The sequence below is a fragment of the Sapajus apella genome, unplaced genomic scaffold (assembly GCF_009761245.1).
Source record: "Sapajus apella isolate SASKATOON/1434 unplaced genomic scaffold, GSC_monkey_1.0 scaffold67, whole genome shotgun sequence".
Classification (NCBI taxonomy): domain Eukaryota; kingdom Metazoa; phylum Chordata; class Mammalia; order Primates; family Cebidae; genus Sapajus; species Sapajus apella.
In genome coordinates, this window is record NW_022437007.1 from 515,622 (window position 1) to 537,816 (window position 22,195).

At 35.6% G+C, this 22,195-nt stretch overlaps 1 protein-coding gene and 1 long non-coding RNA gene across 4 annotated transcripts in view; one reads left to right on the top strand and one right to left on the bottom strand.

Annotated features, from left to right (window-relative positions):
- Positions 1–22,195, top strand: part of MARCHF1 (membrane associated ring-CH-type finger 1) — a 917,917-nt gene that overhangs the window by 30,840 nt on the left and 864,882 nt on the right. The gene's annotated exons all lie outside the window — the stretch shown is intronic.
- On the bottom strand, positions 4,552–5,023 carry LOC116530541. Its single transcript, XR_004260053.1, has 2 exons — positions 4,868–5,023; positions 4,552–4,834 (listed from the first exon to the last, which is right to left on the bottom strand). It is a non-coding gene; the product is annotated as an uncharacterized LOC116530541 (long non-coding RNA).

Below are 22,195 nucleotides of genomic sequence, written 5' to 3' on the forward strand. Positions count from 1 at the left end.
TGCTATGTGCTGATAAATATCCTTGTAAGTATAGTGATTTTGATTATGATATTCAAGTCCTATAAATTACAGAGTACTTGAAGTCTTATGAAAACTTTTACTCTCTAAAATTGTATTAATTTCAGAAGCATTCCCATAAAAGGACATGAAAACTATAATATTGGACAAATACTAGAAGATAAGTACTGTATTTTAAAAAGGATATATACTAGAAAAAATACCACCAGGCTTTCTTATATAAAGACTGGTAGTTCTGAATGAGATTGTTATCAGAAAAAAAGACTACTTCAAAATTGAGAGATGTTGAGTAGATGATGGTTTGATATTATTAACTTTAGGTTTTATTTTAACCATACTTTTGGAGATGAGAGGAATAAAAATGCAGAGGTATTGTAACTTTCTTCAGATTTAACTTGTATTCAGGAGATGAAGCAGAAAACATTCTTGGAGTTCATAGCACTTTGAGAAGTAGAATTAACTTTCAATTCATTTGTATCGTTTTTAAGAGGATATACATTACATACCATGAAGATAAATATGAATTTATGAGTCAGGGCAGATCTATTTTGGTAACTGAAAGGTTGATAGTCAGAATGGACTCCACAGTTCTGGTAGGAAGAGGGGCTAGTTTTCCCTCCGCCACCATTACCCGACCCTGTTCAGTGTGGATCAGTACCATCTCTGTCTGATGGGAAATGTAAGCCTTCCCAGATAGAAGAGATTCTTTCGTTATACAAAAGCATTGCTTAACCTTAGAACCTCAAAGCAAGTTGTGCTGACTATGAATTAACTGTCTTCACTAGAATATGAGACACTCTAAATCAGGGAGCTTATCTGGCTAATTCTTTTTTTTCTTTTTTTAGTTGTGCTTTAGGTTCTGGAGTACATGTGCAGATCATGCAGGGTTGTTGCATAGGTACATACCTGGCAAGGTGGTTTGCTGCCTCCATTCTCCCTTCATCTATATCTGGCATTTTGCCCCAGGTTATCCCTCCCCAGCCCCCACTCTCCCCCCCACTCTGTCCCTCCCCTAGCACCCCTAACCGGGGCTAATTCTTAGTGGTATTTCCTGTATCTGGAAGAATGCATGCAATATAGTAGTGTTTCAGTAAATCATCTCTGAGTGTGTATAGATGAATTGACCAAACATCCCCTGCCATGGAGACCTTATTTCCAGGCAAGATTAATATCTCCTGCTTTTGCTTTTTTTTCCATAATGCTTGTTGTTATTATTAATTCATCCTCTGTCCATAGTTTTATTTCTATTTAGAAATGATATTGATGTTAACCTCCCATGGACTTTAGAGCCCTATGCTTCTGGAGATCCATCTCTAAGCCTTCTTAGAAAGAATATCAGTATGTTCTCTGCCATTTGGGTTCTTCATGTAGCACCAAGGAGAGCCACATCTACTTAAAAACTTTGGCTTCTCATGTCAGGGAACAAACCATGAAAGTCAAAAGAAGTTTGGATTAGATAAATCCCAACATTAATGTAGAATTAAAAGAATTGTGTTCATAAAAATTAAATAAATAAATATCGTCTATTTTTCATACCTTTTTGGAGTGAATCAGGATGAATCTTTCCTCCTTTCTCCCAAAAGAAAGTTTATAAATCAATATTGCCTGAAATGCACTATGGGCTGCTGAGCGAACTCTATGCTTTTAAGTAAGACTGATCTTCTACAAGAAAAAAGTCAAGCACACTCTTATTGATAAACATGTCTAGATTTTATCTCTTCCTCTTTCACCTGCTTCTAGAAAATTGCAAACATGTCAAATTTCCACCACCTCCCATAGGCAGATATACAATTTCTTTTTCATTTAATTTATGCTTATTGTTTAATTCTACCTGCCCTCTCTTCTCAACTAAATTTTTAAGTCTGATAGAATTAGGAAAAGATTAACTTCTTAAATGCTAAGTATTGATATACTTTTTAAATGCTATGTACTGACAAAATGAAAATATGTAATAAATGGCATTAAACATCATGAACACAAACATTTTCTATTCACTTTAAATAGCTCTAAAATAGATATTTTTCATTTTGTTTCTTTGAGCCTCTTGGTTTTTGTGTCCAATTTACCCTACAATCTCTAAATTAATGTCCATGAAATACAAAACCTCCTGGTGACTGCAGAACTCAAAAATAACAATTTTTCCTCAGTCCTGTTCTCCACTAAAGAGCTATTAAGAGTTTTAACTGATGTTTTATTTTGAGAACTAAGATTAGGAATGTTTTGATTATTCTAAAAAATGGCAGCACAGTGGATATCTTAGAACTAAATAATTAGCGCATTTTGGGAAAGGGAACAAGTTGCCTTTTAGTAATATGATAAATTAAAAGAAAATAAAAATAGCTAAGAACAGGCAAAGGAAATAAAATAAACCTTGAATTTAACATGAGGCAGAGGATACGGTAAGCCCCTTGGCTGAGTGGGATAATAGAGGAGAACATCTGGCCTCTTTACCTAAAAGAGATACTTGTTTCTGGCACAGAAAAGAATTTACCTGATTCTTCATTGTTCCTGCTCTGCAGGCCATTTTCCAGCCATGCGAGTCACCAGAGGTAGTCCTAGTTCAGTAGCATTTGGAAGGAAAAATAGAAATAAAATCTGGCACCTCTGACAATGAAAAGTGATGGATTAAATACAAATAAGGATATTCAAAAGAGGTTTTCTAGAATAGTACATCATTTCTTTATTCAGCTTAGTTCATATTCAAGTTTTTTTTTTAACATGTTCTTTATTTTATTTGTTTGACGAATGTGGAGCACCAACTATGGCTGCTTGGATTCAGTTCAATGTGCTTGGGAAACGCCAGCATATAAGCAGAGGTCCATTTCTTTCCAGCACACACTCACTCAGAGAGAGGGGAGCCCCAGTTGTGAATGCCAGGATAAAATGAATTTAAAAAATCTAGTCTGGAAATGAGAAGGCTGATACATGAGTCTAAAAAACAGGGAATTTTCTAAATTAAAGAATTAAATTATTTTGTGTTTATATTTACATTTTTTCCTAAAGATGTCAAAAGAGGGTTACTCCCGACTCATTTAGGTATGATGAAAATCACTATAAAGTATATGGCTCTCAGAAATCTGCATTCATTCATTCATTCATTCAACAAATTAAAACTGTGCTACCTGATACTTGTGCTAGGTGCTGTGCAATAAAGCCATTGTTTAATTCAGTAGCATCTCTGAAATGAAAAGAATAAGCATTTTTTTCATGTTTTAGTGTTTATAAATAAATATATGGACATACACATGCAGGTTTGAGAAACATCGGCGTTTGTCAGGACCATTCATTACTGGGTTTGGTACTACAGTTATCAAGAGGCAAAAGGTGAAGACCTGGCCTCCAGAGCCTTTCAGTCTAGCAATTGTGATGTATTCTTTAAAGACTGAATTATGCAACCAGTGCAACTCAGATTTATCTGCTCTTCAAGAAACAGTGGATTGTAAAGAATTATAAAAATAGTTTCTTAAAGTATAGAGATTTTTATTTTTACCATGTCAGTGGTTCCACCTATTCAATAACATTTGGCTTCTGTACATTTACGAATGTAAAATCCTAGTTATCCCAGTATTTCTTTTGTCTCTTTATTACTTGAGCTCAACTCCTAAGAGACTCATTTGCTATATCCTGATATACCTAGGGCATTATCTGTTTAGCTCTGTTTAGCTCATTTACTCAGAGCTAATGAGAACAAAGTCTCAGTTCTGATACTCATGTGGTCGTGAGCTGCACGTTTGCTGCCTCAGCTCTTAGCCAGAGTGGTGAATTTATTTTAGTAGCAATCAAACCATTGGCCTGAAAAAAATTCATTTTATTGTTAAAAATGTGCTTTATGTAAATACCTGATCTTCTTTATTTATTCAGTTACTAATAAAGGCATTATGAATGATTTTATTATAAGTCATTAAAATGGGCTTTGGTATATCTCTTATTAAATTCTTCAGAAAGTTTCCAATATTTACAATGCATTATGAGGTTATGGAGTTTAGGAGTGCCTAAGTGTTGGCAAAAATTAGAAAAAAAGAAATAACTTTGAAAACCAAAAGCCAACAGGAGATGATAAAATAACACAACTATATCTAGTAGGGAAGGCAAAGTCCAACAACAATATTTAACATTGACGAGAGTTCACAGTAAAGTATTCAGCAAAGTCAAATTTGCATGATGCATTAGTTACAGAAGAAATTTAAAGTTTATTTTATTCTTTTAAATTTATTATTATTATTATTCTGTTTGAGACAGATTCTTGCTCAGTTACCCAGACTGGAGTGCAGTGGTAATCTTGTCTCACTGCAACCTCCACCTCTGGGTTGAAGTGATTCTCATGTCTTAGCCTCCATGGTAGATGGGATTACAAGCATGCACCACCACACCCAGCTAATTTTTGTATTATTAGTAAAGACAAGACAAGGATTCACCATGTTCCCCAGGCTGGTCTTGAACTGCTGGACTCAAGCAATCTTTCGGCCTTGGTGTTCCTCAGTGCAGGGATTACAGGCCTGAACCACTGTGCCCGGCCATATTTTTTATTTTTTGATTGACAAATAATAATTGTACTCCATATTCATGGAGTACATAGTAATGTTTTAATACATACAATGTATAGTGATCAAATCAAGGTTATTAGCATAGCCATCATCTCAAACATTTATTTATTTGTGTTAGGGGTGTTCAATATCCTCGTAGCTATTTGAAAATATATATTATTGTTAACTATAGTTATTCTACAATGGTATAGAGCACTAGAACTTATTTTTCCTATTTAGCTATAACTTTGTGGCCTACTGATTATATAAGTGACTAGCATAGTGGCTTAGCACTAGTGTGAACTAGGGTGAACTTTTTAATTCACAGTGTGAACTTTTTAATTACTATTTGCCAGAGATAAAACCTCATTAATGAGCCTGTGAATGAATTGATTCTGGTTATGAAGAACAAAAGTTTTAAATTACAAAGCACAAAAGACTCCTTTAATCTAACCTTCAGTTTCTTTAATTTGTACTGCCTGCTTAGGTTGGTTCAGGATGGGTGTGTTGCTTGCTATTTTTAGTTTTATTTTTTGTGTATATGTTAAAAGATGGACAGAGAGGTTAGGTTTTGCCAAAGTTAATAGTTAAGTACCATAACAAGACAAAAAATAGTTCACAAGCTCCAAATTCATTTCTGAATGCTAGTCCTTTAAGGATAGTTGCCTTTCTAGATCCTCAGTAAATTTACTTTTTATCATTTGGTTTCACTCACCCAAATAACACAGAAGAGTGTTGACACAGAAAATTAAATATACAAAAAATCAAATTTTATCAGTGAATGTAAAGTCTTCACTGTAGTTTTCAAAAGTGCTGACCAAAACACACACACACACACACATACACACACACTCACACAGACATGTAAGATAAAGTTTTCACTTTAGTTTTCAAAAGTGCTGATCAATACATACATATACACATATACACATACACACACGTGCATGCACACACACATATTCTTTTCTGAAGGAAATACACACACACAAGAAAAGTCTTCACTTTAGTTTTCAAAAGTGCTGACCCAAAACACACATACACACACACACACACACACATGCATGCGCACAAACACACATATTCTTATTTTCTGAAGGAAATACTGATCAATAAACAGAATTTTTAAAAAACTTTTTTTTAGATTTAGGGATACACACAGAGGTTTGTTGTGTAGGTTAACCTGTGTAACAGGGTTTAGTGCACAGGTTTTCACTGCAATACTAAGCCTGGTACCTGATGGGTTTTTTTCTGATCCTCTCCCTCCTCCTGCTCTCCACCCCCAAACAGGTCCTGGTATCTGTTTTTCCCTTCTTTGTGTCCATGTATACTTAGGGCTTAACTTCCACTTATGAGTGAGAACATGTAGTATTTGGTCTTCTGTTCCTGTGTTTGTTTGCTTAGGATTATGGCCTCCAGCACTATCCATGTTGTGCAAAAGACATGCTCTTGTTCTTTCTTCTGGCTACATAGCATTCCATGGTATATATGTACTAGATTTTCTTTATCTAGTCTACTGTTGCTAGGCATTTAGGTTGATTCCATGACTTTGTGACTGTGAATAATGCTTTGATGAAAATATGTGTGCATATGTCTTTATGGAAGAACAGTTTATATTCCTTTGAGTATGTGCCCGATAATGGGACTGCTGGGTGAAACAGTAACTCTGTTGTGAGTTCTTTGAGAAATCGCCACGCGACTTTCCACAATCACTGAACTAATTTACATTTCCATCAGCAATGTATAAATGTTTCTATTCCTCTGCAACCTCATCAACATCTGTTATTTTTTGACATTTTAATAATATTCATTCTGACTGGTGTGAGATGGAATCTCATTGTGGTTTTTATTTGTAATTCTCTTATGATAGTGATATTGAGCCATTTTTCATATGGTTGTTAGCTGCTTGTGTGTCTCCTTTTGAAAAGTCTGTCATGTCCTTTGCCCACTTTTTGATGGGGTTATTTGTTTTTTGCTTAATTTGTTTAATTTTCTTACAGATTCTGAATACTAGACATTTGTTGGATGCATAGTTTGCAAATATATTCTCCCATCCTGTAGGTTGTCTGTTGATAGTTTACTCTGTTGACAATTTCTTTTACTCCGCAGAAACTCTTTAAATAGAACCCATTTGTCAATTTTTATTTTTGTCACAATTGCTTTTGGTGAACAGACTAAAAAAATTTCCTCAGCTTTATGGAGATATGATTGACAAGTTAAAATTGTATATATTTAAGGTGTACAAAGTAATGTTTTGATATATGTATACATTGTGAAATGATTACCATAATCAAGCCAATTATCATATCCATCACGTCACAGTTACCACTTTTCTCAATGTGTGTACTGATAATACTTAAGAGTTACTCTCTTAGCAAATTGAAAGTATAAAATACATTATTATTAACTATAAACATCAAGCTGTACATTAGATCTCCAGAACTTTTGTCCATTTTCTGGTCATGTGTCTTTTTTTGCTCTGAATTTTGTGATTTTCTTATATATTTTAGATATTAACTTTTTATTGGATATGGGATTTGCAAACATTTTCAATGTAGAAATCTTTTACCTCCTTGGTTAAATTCTTGTTTTATTCTTTTTGATGCTAATGTAAATGTGACTGTTTCCTTAATTTCTTTTTGGGACATTTTGTTTTTAGTGTATAGAATGCAACAAATTTTTGAATGTTGATTTTGTAGTCTTCAACTTTATTGAATGTGTTTCAGAGTTTATAAGGATTATGTCATTTGCAAACAGGGTGCTACAGTCTGAATGTTTGTGTTCCCTTATAACTTATATATTGAAATCCTCACTTCAACATGATGGTATTAGGATGTGGGCCTTAAAGGACTAATTGGGTCATAGGGGCAGAGCTCTCATTAATGGCATTAGTGTGCTTATAAAAGAGGCCCTAAAGAGACCCTTCACCCCTTCCACCATATGATGACACAGCAACATGATGCCATTTATGAGGAAGCTGACTCCCATGAGTAACAAAAATCTGTCTTGGTCTTGGACTTTCCAGTCTCCAGAACAATGCAAAATAAACTTCTGTATTTAAGCTACCCAATTTATAGTATTTTGTTTTAACAACTCAAGTGGACTAACACAGAGAGACAATTTTACGTGTATTTTTTATTCAGATGCCTTTTATTTATTGTTCTTATGTAATTGTTCTGGCTAAGACTTTTAGTGCCATGTTAAATAGAAATGTCTCATTCTTGTTTGATCTTAGAAGAAAATCTTTCAGCTTTTTACTCTTGAATATGCTTTTTTTTTTTTTTTTTACTTTTGATATAAGCTGGTTGTTTGCCATATATGACATTCCTATACCTAATTGATTCAGAAAAAATGGTTGTGAAAAAATGTGAAATTTTTTTCAAATACATTTTCTGCATCGATTGAGATGATCAAATGATTTTTATTATTCATTTTTTTAAAGTGGTGTATCACATTTAGAGATGTACAAATGTACCATCCTTGCATCCCAGGAATAAATTCTACTTGATGAAGGTATATTATACTTATAATGTACTGTTGAATTCAGTTTGCTAATATTCTGTTGAGGATTTTTGCACCTAGGTTCATCAGGGATATTGACCTGTAACTTTTTTTTTTTTTTTTTTTTTTTTTTGTAGTGCCCTCAACTGTGTTTGGTATCAAGGTAATGTTGGCCTTAGAAAGTGGATTTGGGCTCAGTGCAGTGGTTCCCATCTGTAATTGCAGTACTTTGAGAAGTCGAGGCAAGCAGATTGCTTGAGCCCAGGAGTTTGAGACCACCCTGGGCAACATGGTGAAAACCTGTCTCTACTAAAAAATAAAAATAAAAATAAAAAAATTAAAAAAAAAAAAAGGCCAGGCCTGGTGGTTCATGCCTGTAATCCCAGCACCTTGGGAGGCTGAGACAGGAAGATGACCTGAGGTCAGGAATTCGAGACCAGCTTGGCCAAAGTGGTGAAACCCCTTCTCTACTAAAAATAGAAAAATTAGCCAGGTATGTTGGTAGGTTCCTGTAATCCCAGCTACTTGGGAAGCTGAGGCAGGAGAATTACTTGAACCTGGGAGGCAGGGGCTACAGTGAGCCGAGATTGAGCCACTGCACTCCAGCTGGGTGATAGAGAGAAACTTAGTTTCAAAAAAACACAAAAAGGAACAAAACAAATAGCAAGGCCTGGTGGCATGCAGTTTGTAGTCTCAGCTGCTCGAGAGGCTGAGGTGGGAGGATGACTTCAGCCCATGAGACAGAGGTTGCAGTGAGCCTGGGTAACAGCAAGACCATATCTCAAAGGAAAGGAAAAGAAAGAAAAATGAGTTTGGAAGTGTTCCCTCCTCTTTGGTTGAAGAGCTGGGGAAGGATTGATATTAATAACTCTTTAAATATTTTGTAGACTTCACCAGTGAAGGTATAGGACCCTGCCTTTTTCTTTTTTGGGAGGTTTTTGATTACCAATTCAATCTCCTTATTCATTATTGGTCTGCTCAGTTTTCCTATTCATGATTTAGTCTTGGTAGATTGTGTATATCTATGAGGTTATCCATTGCCTCTAGCTTATCCAATTTGTTGGCATGCAATTGTTAATAATATTCTGATTATTTGTATTTCTGTGGTACTGGTTGTCATGTTTGTGTTTAATTTGCGATTTTATCCTTTATTTGAGTCTTATCTCCTATTTTCTTAATATTTGTTGATTTTGTTTATCTTTTCATAAAACCAGTCTCAGTTTCATTGATCTTTTTCATTGTTTTTTAGTATCTATTTATTTTATTTCTGTTCTGATCTGTGCTATTTCCTTCTTTATACAAAATCTATACTTAGTTTATTTATTTTTTAAAAAAATTCCTGAACGTGTAAAGTTAGATTGTTTATTTGAGATCTTTCTTTTTTATTCATGGAAGCATTTATCCCTGTAAACTTCCCTCTTAGAACTGCTTTTGCTGTGTTGCATAAGTTTTGGTATGTTGTTTTTAATTTTTTTTGCCTCAAGATATTTTGAATTTTATTTTTATTTTTAAATTTTTTTTATTATACTTTAAGTTCTTGGGTATATGTGCAAATCATGCAGGTTTGTTACATAGGTATACTTGTGCCATGGTGGTTTGCTGCATTCATCTCCGCTTAACCTACGTTAGGTATTTCTCCTAATGTTATCCCTCTCCAATCTCCCCACCACCTGCTATCTCTCACCCAGCTCCCCCTCCCCCAACAGGCCCTGGTGTGTGATGTTCCCCTCCCTGTGTCCACGTATTCTCATTGTTCAACACCCACTTATGAGTGAGAACAGGCGGTGTTTTGTTTTCTGTTCTTGTGTCAGTTTGCTGAGAATAATGATTTCCAGCTTCATCCATGTCCCTGTAAAGGACATGAACTCATCCTTTTTTTACAGCTGCATAATATTCCATGGTGTATGTGTGCTACATTTTCTTTATTCAGCCTTTCATGGATGGGCATTTGGATTGGTTCCAAGTCTTTGCTATTGTAAACAGTGCCACAGTAAACATAATGTGTCTTTATAATGGAATTTTTTAAAACTTAGTTTTGAACCATTGGTTGTTCAGGGGTATGTTGTTTAATTTCTACATATTTGTGAGTTTCCCAGTTTTCTTCTTGGCATTGAGTTCTAGTTTCATATTACTGTGGTTGGAAACGATAATTATTATTCTAACCTTAAATTTGTTAAGACTCATTTTGTGGCCCAATGTATATTATCTGTCTTTCAGAATGTTTAGCATGCACTTGAAAACAAGATGTATTCTGCTGCTGTTGGATGGAATATTCTGTATATGTCTGTGAGGTCCACTTTGTTTATAGTGTGGTTCAAGTCTAATGTTTCCTTGTTGATTTTCTGTCTGGATGATCTATCCATTGTTGAAAGTGAGGAATTAAAATTTCCTACTATTACTTTATTTCTATCCCTTTCTTCTTTCAGTGTTGTTAATATTTGATTTATATATTTAGGTGCTGTAATATTGGTTGCATATGTATATATTTACAACACTTTATCCTATCGATGAATTTACTTCTTTATCTTTATATAATGACCTTCTCTATCACTTGTTACAGCTTCTGACTTAAAGTCTGTTTTGTCTTATGTAATTACCCTGCTCTTTTTCTGCTTCCATTTGCATGAAATGTCTGTTTTCATTGCTTCATTTCACGTTCTCTTAAAGCTAAAGTATCTTGTAGACAGCATATAGTTGTTTCTTTTTTTTTTTTTTTAAATCCATTATTCCACCCTGTCTTTTGAGAATTTTATCCAATTACATTCATGGTAATCATTGATGGGCAAGGACTCACTACAATCATTTCATTGATTGCTTTTATGGTTGAGTTACATATTCTTTGTTTTTTTTTTTTAAACCTTTTTTGAGGCCTTCCTTTGTGATTTTATAATTTTCTGTAATGCTGTGCTTTGATTCTTTTCTCATTATCTTTGTGTATCTATGATAATACTTTGCTTTGTAATTTTCATGAGGATTTTATGAAACACTTTATCATTATAATAGTCTATAAGTTATAAGAGTCTTATAGTTTTGGGTGATAACATAATTTCAATTGGATACAAAACTCTATACTTTTAAATTCCCTTCCTCAGTTTAGGTTTTTAATGTTAAACTTTATATCCCTTAATGTCACACATTTTTAAACAAATTATTATACTTAACAGTTATTTTTAAATACTTTTGTTTTTATCCTTCAGAGTTCTGTGAGAAAAACATGTTAATTAGCCAGATTAGGGATTCTGAGGTACTTAGGTGTTTTCTATGAAAGTCCCTACTCAACTCCTCTTGTTCCTTCTTTAGGCAGGGGGAGAATTCTTTTTTTTTTTTCTTTTTTAATTTTTTTTGAGATGGAGCTTTGCTCTTGTTGCCCTGACTGGAGTGCAATGGTGCAATCTCTGTTCACTGCAAACTCTGCTTCCCAAGTTCAAGTGATTGCCTTGTCTCAGCCTCCTGAGTAGCTGGGATTACAGGCATGCACCACCACGCCTGGCTAATTTTGTATTTTTAGTAGAGATGGGGTTTCTTCATTTTAGTCAGGCTGGTCTCAAACTCCCGAACTCAAGTGATCCATCTTTCTTGGCCTCCCAAAGTGCTGGGATTACAGACGTGAGCCACCGTGCCCAACCAAGAATTCTTAAGATTCTATGCCTTTTCTTGATCCAAGAAAGCCAAGCCAAGTGCTGATAGTCTTTCATCTGTTTCCCCTAGGGTGATGCATTGACATGCTTGAGTTTGTATGCCTTCTCCTGATTCCACAGAGTTAAGCCAGCTGACTGCATGTGCTTATAAGCTGTCTGCAAGGCTCATATTTACCATCTGGGTTTTGTGTGGAGAGCAGGCTCTGACTTAGGGGAGTATGATTCGTGGAGTATTGAGGGTGTCTGTAGGCTAGTTAGGAGGTGTGCACATGCCAGATATCCCAAGTGGTTTTGGGTGGTGGTGCACAGATTGGTTAGCAAGGCTTGCGACCTCCTTTCCCTGCTCCCAGACTCTCTTAGTCATTTATTCATGCATGACGATCATCTTAGTATTTCGGGTGAGTGAGAAAGATAATGGATCTCTTGGGCAGTGTTCTGCATAGCTGAGGGAACCAGGTGCTCACTCATTACATTTTCCTTTTCCCTGTGGGCAGAATTGCAAGCTCAGGGGAGGTTCTCTTGGCATTGAGCCATGCAGCCTTGGGGTGAGATGCTGCAGGTAAAATGAAAAATTTTTTACCTTTTTAAAATGCATCTATTTTAAGATTTTTGTGCTCTAGCAGTCTGGTGGAACTTCTTTGCTGGACACCCAAATCTTACAAAGTTACTCTCATCCACATATGGTAGTTGAAATTTTGCAGGGTGATGACAGCCGAAAACTCCTATTTTAACATCTTGTTAATGCCACTGGATAGCTTACTGTTAATGTATTTGGTACCAAGTATTCCAAAACTTACACTGTCATGGGTTTACTTTTTTCCATTATTTTCTTTCTTCTCTCTCTCTCCTTACCTTTCCTTTCCCTCCCCCTCCCTCCTTCTCTTCCTTCCTTTCTTTTCTTCTTTCCTTCCATCTTTCTTTTAGATACAGCTAATTCCTGTTGGAAGTTAGAAGATTATTTTATCCTCACTAGGTTTTGAAAGATTAATGGATAAAATTTTCCAGAGCCATTAAAATGCCAGTGCATATAAATTTGTTGCTAATTTGTAGAAGAGAAAGGTTTTTGTACATGCCAGTCCTATTGGTGCTTCTTTCATGTGATGAGACAGATCCTTTGTTGTTAATGCTAACAAGCACTATTTGCTTTAATAGAAAAAGATATCCTTTTGCAATGTATTATAAAATAAATGGAGCAAAGAAACTGATTTGCATAAATGATGGTAGGGACCTCTGAGTTCTTTGAGGCTGGTAAATCCTTCTTCAATGGATATTGCATATTCTGTACATAGTCCAAAAGGCAAATTTTATCTAGTTAATATTTCCTTTATTCCCTTTTTTTTTGTCTTAACCAAATACCAATGTTACTTTACCACCACAACACCACTCCCTAATGTTTACTAAGGATGTTTATCTGACATGAGATCTCTTTCAGGCATACTGGCAATGTTCAGAAGAGCCAATTTGGTTGTTTCATCTCTCATATATCAAGAAGACAGCAATTTTTCCCCTTTGGTGGTCTGGTTGAAAAGTTTCCTTTTCACAGCTGTGAACCTCCTGCCTCAGCATTTTATATTCCTGGGTTTGATACTAATGGTGTCTCTTGATACAGTAAATGCACATTCATTAACTCCTATCAAACAAGTAATTCTGTTCTTTTCATAGCTACTTATTTTTGGTGAAAAAAGAGAAATATTCCTATTGAAAATGCTAGATAGCATACTAAGCTTGCCTGATTGATTACTGGAAGAATACATGTATTCAGATTTGTTCTAGAGTACTGTATTAAAGCAAGTATTCCAATAGAGTGAGTCACACAAGTTTTTTTTGGCATCCCAGGGCATTCAAAAGTTATCTTTATACTATATTTATAGCATTAGGTCCAAAAATATACCTATTTTAATTTAAAAATACTTTACTTCGGAAAAAATGCTAATGATCGTCTGGGCCTTCAACAAGTTGTAATTCTCTTTGTCGGTGTGGAGTCTTGCCTTGATGTTTCTGGCTGCTGACTGATCAGGGTGTTGGTTGATGAAGGTTGGCGTGGCTGAGGCAATTTCTTAAAATAAGACAGCAATGAATTTTTTTCTCATCAATTGACTCTTCCTTTTGTGAAAGATTTCTCTGTAGCATGTGTTACTTTTTGATAGCTTTTAACCAAAGTAGAACTTGCCAAAATTGAAGTCAACCCTCTCAAACCCTGCCACTGCTTTTTCATCTATGTTTATATAATAGTCTAAATCCTTTGCTGTCATTTCAACAATGTTCACAGCATCTTCACCAAGAATAGATTTTACTTCAAGAAACCACTTTCTTTGCTCATCAATAAGAAGCAAGTTTTCATTTGTTGCAGTTTTATCTTCAGATTGCAGCAATTCAGTTGCATCTTCAGGCTCCACTTCTAATTCTAGTTCTCATACTATTTCTACCACCTCTGTGGTTACTTGTTCCTCTGAGGTCTTGATCTCAGCAAAGTAGTCCTCGAAGGTTGGAATCAACTTCTCACAAACTCCTATTAATGTTGGTATTTTGACTTCCTCCCATAAATCATAAATTTTCTTAATGGCATATAGAATGGCAAATCCTTTCCAGAAGATTTTCAATTTACTTTGCCCAGATCCATCATAGAAATCACCATTTATGGAAGCTATAGCCTTAAGAAATGTATTTCTTAAATAATAAGACTTGAAAGTCAAAATTACTCCTTGATCTATGGTTTGTAGAATGGCTATCGTCTTAGCAGATATGAAAACAACATATATCTCCTTGTACATCTCCATCAGAGTTCTCGGTGATCAGGTACATTGTCAATGAGCAGTAACTTTTGAAAGGATTTTTTTTTTTTTCTGAGCAGTAGGTATCAACAATGAGCTTAAAATTTTTAGTAAACCATTCTGTAAGCAGATGTGCCATTATTCTGGCTTTTTTTTTTTTTTTTGTATTTATAGAGAACAGGCAGAGTAGACTTAGTATAATTCTTAGGAGACCTAGATTTTTAGAATGGTAAGTGAGTGTTGGCTTCCACATAATGTCACAGCTGCATTAGCCCCTAACAAAGGAGTCAGCCTGTCCTTTGAAGCTTTGAAGCCAGGCATTGACTTCTCTCTCTAGCTATAAAACTCATAATGGCACCTTCTTCCAATACAAGACACTGTCATCTACATTGAGAATCTGTTGTTTAGTGTCGCTCCCTTCATCAATTATCTTAGCTAGTTATTCTGGATAACTTGCTACAGCTTCCACATTAGTACTTGGTGCTTCACCTTGCATTTTTATGTCATGGAGATGGCTTCTTTTCTTAGATCTCATGAACTCACCTCTGCTAGCTTCCAGCTTTTCTTCTGCAGCTTTCTTACCTCCTGGCCTTCATTATTTGGAGATAATCAGGGCCATTCTCTGAATTATGCTTTTCCTTAATGGAATATTATGGCAGGTTTGATCTTCTATTCAGAACACTCAAATAAGGCTGTTTTGCCTTCTTATCATTCATGTGTTCACTAGAGTACTACTTTTAATTCTAATAATTTTTCCTTTGTATTCACAACTTGTTGAGCTGTTTGGCACAATATGGCTACCGTTTGGCCTCTCGGCTTTCAATACGCCTTTCTCACTAAGCTTAATCATTTGTAGCTTTTGATTTCAAGTGAGAGACAGTGACCCTTTCTCTTAAACACTTGGAGGCCATTGTAGGCTTATTAATTGGACTAATTTCAATATTGTTGTTGTGTCTCATGGAATAGGGAAGCCTGAGGAGATGGATGGAGGTAGAGGAACGGCCAGAGCAATCAGAATAGGCATGTCATTCATTGATTAAGTTCACCATCTTAGGTGGGCATAGCTCATGGTGTCCCCAAATGACTGCAATTGTTACATCAAAAATTACTGGTCACAGATCACCATAATAGATATAATAATAATGAAACCATTTAAAATATTGTGAGAATTACTGTAATGTGGTAGAGAGACACAAAGTGAGTACATGCTTTTAGAAAAATGGTGCTAATAGACTTGCTCAACACAGGGTTACCACAAAATTTTAATCTGTAAAAAACAATTTCTGTAAAATGCAATAAAGTGAAGTATAATAAAATGAGTTGCAACTGTGTATATATGGAACATATATGCATATTTATATATAATTTTATAATCCATTATTTGTATTACATCTTTATTATGTAAAGTCTGAAACACATGTGGATAAGACAATGAAATGAATTCCCATGTTTCTGTCACTCACCTTAGACAATGACCAACTCATGGCATCCTTATTTTTTTTTTTACACCTTCCTCTCATTTTATTTGATATACTGAAGTAAACCCCAGACATTTCACATCATTCATAAATCTTTGAGTATATATTGTTAAATACAGGAACAATTGAACAATCCCATAATATCCTTTAAAAGTTAACAATAATGAAAATATATTTAATATAGTCAGCTTTTAAACAGCTAATTATGTTAAGTGTTTTTTTCTAAGTCACCTTGCAGAACTTTTCACCCACAAGTATAATCTTATGATGCTGATTTGGCATGCAGTCTATTATCACAGATACCTACTTAATCATGATGTGGTTAATGTTTACCACCAATTGCATTGAATTCCAGGTGCTTAAATCAGGCTCTTCCTTTCTGTGCGCAAGGCCAGCCCTAAAGTCAATTTTGAAATGCAGTAAAACTGATCTTCTTTTCTGCACCCCGTTCCCAGGAACCCAGCTGTCTCGTGAATGTTGCCCCTAGACCTCACAAGAGGGCATAGAACCCAGGATCTTCTTATGCTCCACAGTGCTGCCCACTACTACACCACCTAGCTTTTATCCCCACTGCCATCAGCAAGACATTATTCTATTCTCTCAGAGCTCCATTTCCTGAGCTAAATTTTCGTAGTAGAGCAATCTGTATTAATTTATGTCTGTGAATATTGTGTCTAATATCTGTGAATTTGAAATACTCATTTTTGTAAAAGCCGCCATTGCATTATTATTGTTAATGATAGCCTTTGGCAGGTAAAACAGGAATGTCAGAGGAGATAGGAGCTGGAACTACGGTCATTTGTGAGTCTGGGTGATATGTAAGCTCTGGGGTTGGCGAAAGTCACAAATAAACGATCTGACGGAGGCATGTTCTAGCCCATTATTCGGTCTTTTTCTCTTTCTATTTGCCTACTGATTATTATTATTTTTTGGTTATAACTTTAATAGAAACAGACAGAATAAGAGAAAAAGTACATTGTAAGGGAATAATGTAAGGTAGAAAGAAAGACAGAGGTAAGAGGGAAACCACAGGGAGATGAATGCTCTGTGGAACATTGAAGTATGTGGGATCCTGACAAATTTCTAATGAACAAAACTGTTGCTTTAATAACATGTAGTTATTAAATGATTACTTAATGATAGACACGTGGAAGTTCTTTTATTGTCTCTCTGTTATTGTACGTATTTGAAATTTGACTTAAAGATGAAGATAACCTAGACTATAAATATAAGAAATGAAAATGAGCTTCTTAAGAAGACTGAGCAGTATTCAGAGATTTTCTCTTTATCAGCATGCATAAAATTTCTCTTGAGAATTATTATATATATACATGTATTTATATACATACATACTCAACTATATATAAATGTAACCAAAAAGGGAAGAAAATGGGATAAATTAAAGAATTCTTAGAAATATTTTAACAAAACAACTTGTTAAGACCCACAATTTTAAAGAGAAAGAAGTGGACTCTGTTAGCATTTTAATAGCCTTATATTATTATCTGAAAAGTAGGTGCATATATGCATGCAAAACATGAAAGGCCAAACCAGCAAAATTAAAGTGTCAAAATTTAATTGTACAAATGAAGAGTCTAGAATCAAAGAAGTACACTTACACTTTCTCTTCAAAATATTCTGCCTTAACAGCTTGCTTTGTAAAGCATTTGGAAGAATGCTTTAACTCACCACCATTTTGCTTTCTTTTCTTTTACAGGACCTTAGTTATTCACCAACATAATTAATTCTTGCATTTCATATTATTTTTTTATGTAACTTATTTTGAATGAGACACTGTTTACTTTTATATTTCCTCTGTTTTGACCTTTAATAAAATTCTAAGATTATAAAAGGTACTGCTATTCACTTAGGAGAGAAAGTCTTTTTGTTAGTTTTAAATAAAAGGAGATAAGAGAAATATTAACGAATGATATAAAATGGATTAATGAAAGTACTTGAAAACGGTTTTCATCAGAATGGTGTTAATGGCTAAATATTTCACGCTTTCAAGCAACTGAATTATTTACTGGCACAAAAAAAATGTAAAGCTTTAATCTAGGAATGGATGTGCTTTTATGTATTCCTAAGTTCCATTCAAAATCACTTTTACAGAACTGGAGCATCATTATATCTAGGGCTACCCCTGAAAAACCTGTGATTTATATATTTCTTTTTCTTTCTTTCTTTCTTTCTTTTTTTTTTTTTTTTGAGATGGAGTCTTGCTCTGTCATCCAGGCTGGAGCTCAGTTGTGCGATCTTGGCCCACTGTAACACCCTCCACCCGGGTTCAAGTGATCTCCTGCCTCAACCTCCCGAGTAGCTGGGAGTACAGACGCCCACCACCACGCCCAGCTAATTTTATATTTTTCAATAAATATAGGTGTAGCATGAATGGTTAACAGCCTCATTTCCAAAAACGTGGTAGAATCCCAAGTGCTGTTGTATAATCTTTAATATAAGAAATTTGATGATGGATAGGATTTTGGTATTTTGCACAATATAATCCGATGCTGTATCAGTTAGCCTTGCATTTTCAAAGGCCCCCTATTGCCTTGATGCAGAGGACTAGCTATGTGCATGTTCCTCAGCACATCCTTGCAGCAGCTTTAGTACGTCTTCACATTTGACTTTGTCTATTCTTATGTTTGCAAGGGAAATCATAATAATCTGCTGTATTTTCTAAATGACGCATTTAATAATCCCAAAGTTTGCAACTTGCACCATTTGAAGCACATGGAGCTTTCATTTTGTGGTTAAGGGTGGGTTTTATGGACATATGTCTGTGTGTGTGCACTGGGCTTTTCGTAGCAGTGGAGTGAGAGATCAAGTGATGGAGGGGAAGATGAGAAAAACTTTGGAATTCCTTCCTGACTCCATCCTGTAAATGGGGTTTGGTTGCCTATAGGAAGGGAGACAGAAACCCAATAAACTGGTTTTCTGTAAAGACTGTGTGGGTTCTGAGCAGACACAACACTGCTGTGTTGTCTAGGTGATAAAATAAGGCTTGCAGGTGAAAAGACCTTTTGTTTTTTAACCTTCTTTTACAGAAGATGAATTTAGTCAAGTGGCTTTAGAAGCAGAAGGTGAGAATGTCCTTGGCATGGACTTGGCATTCTTACAAAGAGTATTTTGCTGTGGTCATCCAAAGGGAGATACTGAGCAAAAGAGGGAAAGTGAACAGATGCTATCTGTTAACTGTAGCTGGCAGATTGGTTTGGGAGCCAAGTGAGACATCCCTATGAGGGCTTCAAGAAACACAGAGACCCTCTGATATGGTTTGCATGTCCTGCCCAAATCTCATGTTAAATTGTATCCCCTATGGTTGGAGGTGGGGCCTGGTAAGGAGGTGTTTGGATCATGGGGGTGGATCCCTGGTGAATGACTTGGGCCATCTTCTTGGTGTTAGGTGAACTCTCACTCTGGGTTCTGGTGAGATTTGGTCATTTAAAAGTGTGTGGCACCTCCCGTCCCCTCTCCCCCTCTGTCTTGCTCCTTCTTCTGCCATGTGATGTGCCTGCTCTTGCTTTGCTTGTGCCATAACTGGAAGCTTCCTGAGACCTCCCCATAAGCGGTTGCTGCCCTGCTTCCTGTATAGACTGTAGAACTGTGAGCCAATTAAACCTCTTTTATTATAAATTACCCATTCTCAAGTATTTATTTATAGCAATGCAAGAATGGCCTAATGCCCCCTTTGAATAAGTGGTAGAAATATAATGAGTAGATGGGGCTCAGCCCTTGTAATTTGAGCATTGATATAAGTATGACCTTTATAAAAATATTTTCATTTATTCATTCTTTCTTCTTTTTTTATCTTTTTATTTTTAAATCACATGCTGGTGAAACGTGGAGCATATTGACTATTTTCTTGTATTGTAATGTAATATATATTATTGTAACACTTTAGGCAAAAGAGGGTTATGAATTACAAAAGAACCAGATGTCACAGTTTCCATAAGTAAAAGGTTGACATGGAGGTCAAGGGACAGTTTACTTTTGCCAAAGCACATCTGTTAGTTTCTGATGACGATGTGAATTTTGTATGTTTCTGGCAGTTTTTAATCTTCATCCAAGGATCAAATGACTAAATATTGTTCGGGGTGAAAAGTTTCGTCTCCAGTAATGAGGTATAGATGTAGAATATTGAGGGAATTATTAAGGGATCTTTATACCATGCATTACATATATACTTAGGTTGGTGATCTAATTAAAATATATTAGTGGTTCCTCTAGGAAAAAAAAATCTTAACTGAAAGTTTATTCTGTGGCAAGAATGCTTAAACTAGGAATTCTTTGTAATTTAGTATGCCTCTATCCATGTTATCTTGTGAAATATATAAAGTCACATTTAATTTGTTTAAAAATATTTCATATGGCTGTGTGCAGTGGCTCACACCTGTAATACCAGCACTTTAGGAGGCTGAGGTGGGTGGATCATCTGAGGTCAGGAGTTCAAGGCCACCCTGGGCAACACGGTGAAGCTCCATCTCTACTAAAAATAGAAAATTAGCTGGGTGTGGTGGTGCATGCCTGTAGTCCCAGCTACTTGGGAGGCTGAGGCAGGAAAATTGCTTGAGCCCAGGAGGGAAAGGTTGTAGTGGGCCAAGATTACGCCATTGCACTCCAGCCTGGGCAACAAAAGCAAAACTCCATCTTAAAAAAAAAAAAATTCATATGACTTGACACACTGATTCAACTATACTCTTGGACTTTGCTCTTTGGCTGCACATTATCTTTAGTATTTGACTGCTTTGAGAAATACAGACTGAAACTGAAACACAGTTTTCATATTTGAGTTGGTGAATATGTTCTTGCTTTAAGATTTCCTAAAATCTCCTTATTTTTGATATACAGTTGTAGAAGTGTATAAATCTAAATCATAAATGTAGAGATTATTCTTTGCTGTTTGCAAATCAAAAAGTAAATATTTGCCACGTTGTTAACATTTCAGCATCTTTCAGAACACACCTAATTTGTTGCACTGATGCTTTTCTTTACTTGGATATAAGAAAATATGTCATGTGCTAAAATATTGGTCTAAATCTAACTTTAGAATTTTCTCCACCGATATTTTTACAGTAAAAAAAATTCCTGATCCACAGTTAGCCCTCTGCTCTTTTGATTTTGTATAATCTCCCTGCAGGTACAGGATAATATAGAGCCCAGGTTGTGATGGCGCACAATTTTGTATCCATATCCCAAATATCTCTCCTGAGACTCAGGTGCGATGCCTAGCTGCATACAAAAAATGTTTTCTTGGATGTCCCACAGACAATCCACATATGACATACCTCAGGCTGGACTTTCCTCCCAATCTGTTCTTGTTTCTATTTTAAAGAAAGGCTGCACCAGCTTTCCAGCTGCAGGGGCTGGAAACTACACGAAGTAGAAAGTCATTGTAAATTCCTCTGTTTCTCCAAATTCCTATGCTAGATTAGAAACCAGGCATTAAAGATCGATTTCCTTTATTGCTGTATGTTTTTCCTTCTCCCTCCTGGCATTGTCTTAGAATAGGCTATCATCAGTTCTCCCTGAATTACTGTGATGGCATCCAAAGTGGCCTCTCAGCCTCCAGTGTCACTCTCCCCAGTCCAACCTGGACTTGGAATGCAAGGGTGACTGAGCATGTCACTCCCTGACTTAAAAGCCTTTTAAGTCAGGGTCATGTCCAAATTCTCAAGCATACAATATTTTTTTTCTCTTTCCCCTGCTGTTTCACTGACCTGACCACAACCACCTCACCACATTCCTCTCCCTTGCCCCAGACTTTAGCTCCAGCTATTGCAAAAGGAATTGTAATTCTCCCGCTAACATAATGATGCTTCATTCTCTCATCACTTGCACAAGCTGTGCTCTTCACTTTTCATCCATTCTTCAAGACTCATCTCAATAATCACATCTAGAATTGAGTTTCATTGACTTTTTAGTTTCATTGAGTGATGCTGCTCCCTCTGTTTCCTCAGGAGACTCTGCATATATCTAATAGGAGCTGTTATACAATGACTTGGAATTGCTAGTAACTTGTTCATCTCCTTATTGAAGTACTTGATGTTAAGACTATATTTCTGATTACTATTTTTATTCTAAGTGCTAATATAGCATCTGGAGTGTAGTAGACACTCAATAAATATATTTTGGCTGACTGAATAGAAGATAATCATAATAGCTAACACCTACTAGTACTTATATGTTACCAGAGATTGTCTAAGTCTGATAAACATGTATATATATATATCTACACACACACACACACACATACACACACACAAAAT